Raw genomic sequence first — 9,646 nt, forward strand, 5'->3', positions numbered from 1 at the left:
CATGATAGAACGTATGCGAGGTGAAATGTACCTATGATCATGTATCGCACCTCGCATAGCGTCACATATCCTCCCCCTCTGCTCAAGCCCCTGCGGCTGAGCACTTGACCCAACCATACAGTGCACACGGGAGAGGGCATCTGCATTATTTTGGAGCTTCCCTGGCCTGTGCTCCACCGTAAATTTAAAAGGCTGTAGAGCCAGGAACCACCTTGTCACACGAGCATTTTTCTCCCTGTTATCACACATCCACTTCAGGGGAGCATGGTCTGTGACCAGCTTAAATGACCTCCCCAGTAGGTAATACCTCAGGGAGTCTAAGGCCCACTTAATGGCGAGACACTCCTTTTCTACGATGGCATAATTTTTCTCGTGCTTGTTCAGCTTCCTGCTCAGGTATACCACTGGGTGCTCCTCACCATCCCTGATCTGTGACAGTACGGCCCCTAGTCCCACCTCAGAGGCGTCCGTCTATATAACAAACTCCTGGCTAAAATCCGGGGTTACTAGTACGGGTACCATACAAAGAGCCTGTTTTAACTTCTGAAATGCCCCCTCGGCTTCGGGGTTCCATTTGACCATGACCGACCCCTTACCCTTCCACAGATCGGTCAAGGGGGCGGCAATGGTGGCAAAATTGGGTATGAAACGCCTGTAATACCCCGTAATGCCCAGGAAGGCCCTCACTTGTTTTTTATTGACTGGTTGGGGCCATTTTTGAATTGCCTCAATCTTATTGGTCTGCGGCTTGACCATCCCCCGGCCAATAACGTACCCAAGGTATTTGGCCTCCTCCAGGCCTATGGCACATTTCTTTGGATTGGCCGTGAGACGTGCTTCCCTAAGGGAATCTACGACCGCTTGTACACGGAGCAGGTGCGATTCCCAATCTGGGCTGTGGATGACCACATCGTCCAAGTACGCCGCTGCATACGAGCGATGTGGTCTCAAAATTTTGTCCATCATTCGCTGGAATGATGCAGGGGCTCCGTGCAGACCAAACGACATCCGCTTATACTGAAACGAGCCCTCAGGCGTGGAAAAGGCAGTCTTCTCCTTGGCCGATTCAGTAAGCGGTATCTGCCAATAACCTTTCGTTAGGTCTAGGGTCGTTATGTAGCAAGCCTGTCCCAACCTGTCCACAAGTTCGTCGACCCGGGGCATCGGGTAGGCGTCAAATTTGGACACACTGTTAAGTTTTCTAAAATCATTACAAAACCTAATACTGCCATCAGGTTTTGGGACCAGCACTATGGGACTTGACCACTCACTGTGAGACTCCTCGATCACATCCAACTCTAACATATTTTTTAGAAGGAAAAAGTATTTTATGATGGAGGACCCTTTTACGTTACCAACACCCCTGGTTAGGCTAGGAAAGAGGAGAGGTTCCCCCAAGGGTGGGGCTTTAACGGTAACAATGATACAAAATATAAGGTATAGTAAAATTTATTATGAGAGAATACAAAACAAAAATTATGATAAGCAACACATTATTATAAAAACAAGGTACGTCACTAAGTGGTGCGTATGTCCGCAGGGATAAGTTCAGGCCCTACGCGTTTCAGGATTTCAGTCCCTTCTTCATGGGCCGGTGTCCATGCGACAGTTATACTGTATGCAGTAAAAGAATATGGTAAAGCAAATTAACAATTGTATCGTAAAGCAGATTAACATGTATTCATATATCAGAAGGGAGGGCAAAAATTAAAAATCTACACGTTACATTAAACACGTACCCATCACCACTTGTGTAGACCAAAAAGGACCGAAGAGCACCGAGGCACCAAATCCCTAAGGTGGATAGGGAGCCAACCAAGGGGACACAGGATCGTGTCCCAGAACTCCTGAAGTCTTCAGGAGTTCTGGGACACGAATCTTTGGGTGATTCTCTCCCTGTTTTTTTTCGACCTCGAGATGTCCCCCCATAACATGACCATGAGCCAGGTCTAGCACCACCCTGCGAAAGGGTTTGGGAACCAGTAGCTGTTCTACCTCTTCCTCTCCATGTTTTATCACTCGATATAACAAATTGTTTTTAATTGCCATGTAGGGAAAGGACACCACCCAATTAGGATCCACCGGTTCCCCATCCAAAACCTTAACATTTTCCCTGGCATTCGTGAGGGTGGGCTCTCGCAGCTGCTCGGTACAGAAATCCTCCCTCCTGACCTCCAAGTCGGGTACCACATTTTGGCTACTCTCCATGTCAGGGTCAGGCGAGGTTTCCTGTTCGTTACCCTCAGGCTGGGTGCTAGCTTCTAAGTCATCCGGTTCCCCAGCCATGGCAGGGAATGGTGGAGGATCTCTGGCCTCCTCGATCCCACCAACAGCATGCCCTTCCCTTTGGCAAAACAGGTCTGGTGAGAGTTCTCGAGTTTCGCCAGTAGGGGGAGCGCTATCTACGGGCCTCCCTTCACTCTCCCATAACTTCCAAAAATGAGGAAAGTCTCTCCCCACTAAGGCTTCATGGAGCAGTGAAGGTACCACCCCCACTGAATGTGTTACACAGCCCCAGGGGGTATCAACCTCAACCACCGCTGTCTGGTAGTCCCGAGTGTCCCCATGGATGCATATTACCCCAATACTACTGGGGTGTAGTTTTGCGGGGTCTACACACGCACTCCTGACTAAGGTCACCACACTACCAGAGTCTAGCAGAGCTGTAAGAGGCTTTCCATCTATTGAAATAACGCACATTTGTTTTTCAAGGCGACTCTGACCTGTCGCAACACATGCGACCTGTGCAAACAGAGAAATGCGTCTTACCCTATCAACATAATCACATTGCATAGGTTCATCATTTAGAGGGCAATCTGCAGCAATATGGCCTAATGCATGGCAACGAAAACACCGTATGCGCTGGGATCGGACTGCCATGGTGACACCCAAGCGTGCGAGTATTTCTGTCTTTAGAGTCTCATAGTCCTGGGCCTTATCTGCTTCTAGGTCAAAATAGGCCTTTTGGGGTTCTCCTGTTAGGAATGGGGCCAATAGTCCCGCCCACTGCTCTTTTGGCCATCCTTCGTGGTCAGCGACTCTCTCGAAAGTCGCCATGTACGCCTCAACATCATCCGCCAGTGTCATCTTTTGCAGGTGGTAGGAGGCACATACAATCTTTGGTTCCGCTAACACCGGAGGTGCGGACCCCTTTTTCAGTTCCACGAGAGCTTCGGCGAACTGTCGGTTCATCTCCTGCTGGGCAGCGTGTTGTGCTGCAACGGCCTCTGCGACTTGGCGGTGTTGTGCTGCAGCGGCCTCTGCGACTTGGCGGTTTATCTCCTGCTGGGCAGCCTGTTGTGCTGTAGCAGCCTCTGCGACTTGGCGGTTGGTTTCCCGCTGGGCTGCATTGGCCTGTAGCAGGGCCTTTAACATTTCTTCCATTTTCAGAAAAGTGCCCGCTGAATCCACCACGTGTGAGGGATTAGCTCGTGGGAATCACCTTTTCTGAAATCATAGTCTGTAAGCAGGCACTTTCTTTTAAGTCTGGCGGATGCCAGATTTTATTTATAAACGGTTTGCAGATTAAAATAAACAAAACAATAAATTAAATCCTTGCCGTCCGGCGCTAAACTAAACAAACAGGATCTCCTCTCTATACAGTGTGGGGCTAGTCCCTGACACCCACAAAACATGTAGTAAAGCAAACCTTTTCAGTCCAGCACTCAGCCCTCCCCTCACTCAGGTCCCTTCCTGAGTTTCAAGCCAGAGCCCTGTTGTGCTCTCTTCCTGGACATTTAAAGTCCAGCTGATTGTGGACTCCAGTGGACCCAAACATCCGGACCGGAACCCTAGCCAGGCCCAGAGGCTGTAAAACCCGGAATGGATTCCGGTTCAGTCTCTCATGATAGAACGTATGCGAGGTGAAATGTACCTATGATCATGTATCGCACCTCGCATAGCGTCACAATATATATATATATATATATATATATATATATATATATATATATATATATATATATATATACATACACATCGCAACAAGAAAGAAATTATTAATAAAAAATAATAAAGAAGAACAATATTTGAGTGGTTAGAAGAGAGAGAACATAAACACAAAATAATAATTTTATCAACTCCATCACAGTAGTGCATTATGTACAGCGTGCAGGAGAGTGCTAGGCACATAATGTAGGGTTCTGGAGTGAGTTACATACAGTGTGCAGGGTTCTGGAGTGCTTTACATACAGAAAGGTGGGTTCTGGAGTAAGTTATGCACAGGGAGCAGGGTTAAACAGCGCATTAGGTACAGAGTCCATTCATCTGTTCACATCTCACTATTGCACCTCTCCTCAGCTATAATCTACACACACACACACACACATACACACACACACACAATATAAGCACACACACATAAAAAACACACGCATATGCACACATACAAACCGCACACATACAAATCGCATACATACAAATCAGACACATACGAACCACATGCATACAAACCACACACATATAAACACCTCTCCTCTGCCCTCCCCTTCCCCAAAGCTCTACCATCTTCCACATGGTTACCTATGTAAAAGTACCTTTCTATAGCTGTCTTTGTCACAGTTTGATTTTCTTTTTTAGGGCACACTCTTCTCATTTTCTTGCTCCCAAACTCCCCTCACCCAGCAGAATTACGGTGCAGCTCACCTCCTCCCCTTCTCCCCTTGGTCAGAGCTCACGCACCGCCACTGTATACAATACATAGATTCATGCATTGCATGAATCTATGTATTGCCGCTGCCGCCGACTCTTCAGATGGCCGCCCCCCTAGCGAGCGCCGGCCATCTGAATAACGGCAGCTGGTTGGCTCTGGAAGCCCATCGGCTTCCAGATGCTTATCCAAGGGATGCACGGGGGGTGTGTTCCTTGGATAAGACTGACAGGCACCTCAGCCAATATGGTTCACCGGTTCTGGTTACCGGTAACCTGATTGGCTGAAGCATCATCAAGGGCGGGAGAAGACATTGAGGGACGGTAGAAGCAGGATGGCTGACCCCAGAAAGGTAGGTGTCAGGCGGGGGGGGGGGGGGGGGCATTTTGCAGGGCACAGTGGCAGCATTTTACAGGGAACAGTGGCGATAATTGATGGGCACAGTGGCTACAATTGCTGGGCACAGTGGCTACAATTTCTGGGCACAGTGGTGACAATTGATGGGCGCTGTGGTGACAATTGATGGGCACAGTGGCGACAATTGCTGGGCACACTGGCGACAATTGATGGCACAGTGGTGACAATTGCTGGGGACAGTGGCTAAAATTGCTGGGCACAGTGGCGAAAATTGATGGGCACAGTGGCTACAATTGCTGGGCACAGTGGCGACAATTGCTGGCACAGTGGTGACAATTGATGGGCGCTGTAGTGACAATTGATGGGCACAGTGGCGACAATTGCTGGGCACGCTGGCGACAATTGATGGCACAGTGGTGACAATTGCTGGGGACAGTGGCTAAAATTGCTGGGCACAGTGGCGAAAATTGATGGGCACAGTGGCTACAATTGCTGGGCACAGTGACGAGTCTGACGACAATTGCTGGGCACGTGGCGACAATTGATGGCACAGTGGTGACAATTGATGGCACAGTGGCGACAATTGCTGGGCACAGTGACGACAATTGATGGCACAGTGGCGACAATTGCTTGGCACAGTGGCTACAATTGCTGGGCACAGTGGCGAAAATTGATGGGCACAGTGGCTACAATTGCTGGGCACAGTGACGAGTCTGACGACAATTGCTGGGCACAGTAGCGACAATTGATGGCACAGTGGTGACAATTAATGGCACAGTGGTGACAATTGCTGGGCACAGTGGCGACAATTGATGGGCACAGTGGCGACAATTGCTGGGCACAGTGGTGACAATTGATGGCACAGTGGTGACAATTGATGGCACAGTGGCTGCGTTTGATAGCATGGCATAGTGGTGACAATTGCTGGGCACCTTGGTGACAATTGATGGCACAGTGGTAACAATTGATGGCACAGTGGCTGCGTTTGATAGCATGGCACAGTGGCTGCGTTTGATGACACAGTGGCTGCGTTCGGCATGGCACAGTGGTGACAACTGATGGCACAGTGGCTGCATTTGATGGGCACAATGGCTTCATTTGATGGGCACAGTGGCTGCCTTTGATGGGCACAGTGGTTGCAATTGATGGGCACAATAGCTGCGTTTGATGGGCACAGTGAGGCTGCAATTGTTTTTTTTTTGTTTGTTTACCGGTAACCTGATTGGCTGAAGCATCATCAAGGGCGGGAGAAGACATTGAGGGACGGTAGAAGCAGGATGGCTGACCCCAGAAAGGTAGGTGTCAGGCGGGGGGGGGGGGGGGCTTTTTGCAGGGCACAGTGGCAGCATTTTACAGGGAACAGTGGCGATAATTGATGGGCACAGTGGCTACAATTGCTGGGCACAGTGGCTACAATTTCTGGGCACAGTGGTGACAATTGATGGGCGCTGTGGTGACAATTGATGGGCACAGTGGCGACAATTGCTGGGCACACTGGCGACAATTGATGGCACAGTGGTGACAATTGCTGGGGACAGTGGCTAAAATTGCTGGGCACAGTGGCGAAAATTGATGGGCACAGTGGCTACAATTGCTGGGCACAGTGGCGACAATTGCTGGCACAGTGGTGACAATTGATGGGCGCTGTAGTGACAATTGATGGGCACAGTGGCGACAATTGCTGGGCACGCTGGCGACAATTGATGGCACAGTGGTGACAATTGCTGGGGACAGTGGCTAAAATTGCTGGGCACAGTGGCGAAAATTGATGGGCACAGTGGCTACAATTGCTGGGCACAGTGACGAGTCTGACGACAATTGCTGGGCACGTGGCGACAATTGATGGCACAGTGGTGACAATTGATGGCACAGTGGCGACAATTGCTGGGCACAGTGACGACAATTGATGGCACAGTGGCGACAATTGCTTGGCACAGTGGCTACAATTGCTGGGCACAGTGGCGAAAATTGATGGGCACAGTGGCTACAATTGCTGGGCACAGTGACGAGTCTGACGACAATTGCTGGGCACAGTAGCGACAATTGATGGCACAGTGGTGACAATTAATGGCACAGTGGTGACAATTGCTGGGCACAGTGGCGACAATTGATGGGCACAGTGGCGACAATTGCTGGGCACAGTGGTGACAATTGATGGCACAGTGGTGACAATTGATGGCACAGTGGCTGCGTTTGATAGCATGGCATAGTGGTGACAATTGCTGGGCACCTTGGTGACAATTGATGGCACAGTGGTAACAATTGATGGCACAGTGGCTGCGTTTGATAGCATGGCACAGTGGCTGCGTTTGATGACACAGTGGCTGCGTTCGGCATGGCACAGTGGTGACAACTGATGGCACAGTGGCTGCATTTGATGGGCACAATGGCTTCATTTGATGGGCACAGTGGCTGCCTTTGATGGGCACAGTGGTTGCAATTGATGGGCACAATAGCTGCGTTTGATGGGCACAGTGAGGCTGCAATTGTTTTTTTTTTGTTTGTTTGCGCCCCCCCAAATATTTTGAGCACCAGCCACCACTGTTCTGGGGAGTCTTTTTTCAGAAAGAAAGCAACATTGCAACAGGCACATCTCCACTGTGGTGCTTATAATAGCACAGAGAATGATGCAACTGGCTTCTCCCCTTACAGACTCATGTTCAGTAGGGTAGTTTGAGTTTATCATTTTCAGCTGAATGACAAAATGCTGCTGAAAAACCTGTGATCCTCTGGGAAGCATAAAACAGCTGGGTGACTGAGTTCCAAGCTATATCTGGTCTGTAAATATTTGCCTGGCCAAACTGTGTAAAAAAACATGTCCTGAACAGGGCATTTGAAGACTTGGCATCAAAATAATTTACTGCCTGTGAGTGAAGCTGTCTGGATGCCTGCAAACACAGAGACACCATTGCCCAGCCCATCTTGTTTCAGACAAGCTCCAGCCATAAGGTCGCAACCTACCCCACCAGACACAGTAGAGGAAGAAGATAATAAGGAGGAATGTAGCGCCTGTGTACTTTCAAGTACCGGTGCTATTCTAAATTTAAGGGGGATGAGAGAGCTAGTTAGCTCTCATCCAGTTGATTTGTTCAAATTGGGTCTCTGCTTTAGCTGGGCTGTGCTGTGGGCTCATTCTGTTGTTGCTGGGGTATTGTACCACCCCGGAGCGACAGGTGGCACCAGTGGAGTTCAGGCTGGGGTGCCTCTTGCCAGCAGCCAACCAGGAGGGGTTTTCCCTCGCGGGGCATGCTGGGGAGGGTACTTCTGGAGCAGACGCCATTAGGTGGGGTTCTTGTTCCTGGTGTGGCACCCACCTTCAGGGTGACCACACATCACGGCTCCCCGGCAAGATGGCCTACCAGGCCGGGGTGCGCGTGCCGCGTGATGTTCCTGGTTCCGGGACCATGTCGGCCCGGAACATTTAAAGCTGTGGCAGGGCCCCAGTGATGACTAAGTCCCCAGTTCTGAGGAGATCCCAAGCGAGATAGCTGTTCGGTGGGGAGTCAGCCTGAGGAGAGCCAAGAGAGGCAGGCAATCCAATAGGGCCTAGACAATCCATCTGGGATCAAGGTAACCGGACACTGAGGCCTTGTACCACGAGCAGACATGTCCGCTGAAAACGGTCCGTGGACCGTTTTCAGCGGACATGTCTGCTGGGAGCTTTTGGTCTGATGTGTGTACACACCATCAGACCAAAATCTCCACGGACAGAGAACGCGGTGACGTAGAAGACACCGACGTTCTCTAACACGGAAGTTCAATGCTTCCACGCATGCGTCGAATCAATTCGACGCATGCGCTGGATTTCGGGCCAGCATGCTAAGAAACTTGTCCGCTGGAAACATGTCCGTCGGACATGTCCGATGGTTAGTACGACTCATCGGACATGTCCGCTGGTTATGACGTATAACCAGCGGACATGTCCGATGAGTCGTACTAACCATCGGACATGTCCGACGGACATGTTTCCAGCGGACAAGTTTCTTAGCATGCTAAGAAACTTTTGTCCGCTGGAAACCTGTCCGCTAGGCCGGAAAACTGTCCGCTAGGCCCTACACACGACCGAACATGTCCGATGAAACTGGTCCGCGGACCAGTTTCAGCGGACATGTTCAGTCGTGTGTACGGGGCCTGAAGGGTTGGATGTCAGCAACCTGTCAGTCGGTATCCTAACTGAAGACTACAGTAGGTGCACGCGATATTGTGTCAATCTCGCTCCCTTTCTCGGCGAGATTGAGCACCTACGAGCCCCATCGCGGGAGCCAGCGCCGAGCTGGCTTGCCGCGATAGAGACAAAGCCGTCATAGAAGCGACGGGAGATCCGACTTGGATTCCCGCCAATTCTACACGTGTGCGGCGTTTGTTATGAATCCTGAGGGGGAGGTCCCCGCCGGATTTTAAATAAAAATCCGGCATGGGTTCCCCCTCAGGAGCATACCGGGCCCTTAGGTCTGTTATGGGTTGTAAATAGAGCCCCCCTACGCCGAAAAAACGGCGTAGGGGGTCCCCCTACAATCCATACCAGACCCGTATCCAAAGCACGCTACCCGGCCGGCCAGGAAAGGAGTGGGGACGAGCGAGCGCCCCCCCCCCTCCTGAGCCGTACCAGGCTGCATGCCCTCAACATGGGGGGGTTGGGTG

The sequence above is a fragment of the Rana temporaria genome, chromosome 10 (genome assembly GCF_905171775.1).
Source record: "Rana temporaria chromosome 10, aRanTem1.1, whole genome shotgun sequence".
Lineage (NCBI taxonomy): Eukaryota > Metazoa > Chordata > Amphibia > Anura > Ranidae > Rana > Rana temporaria.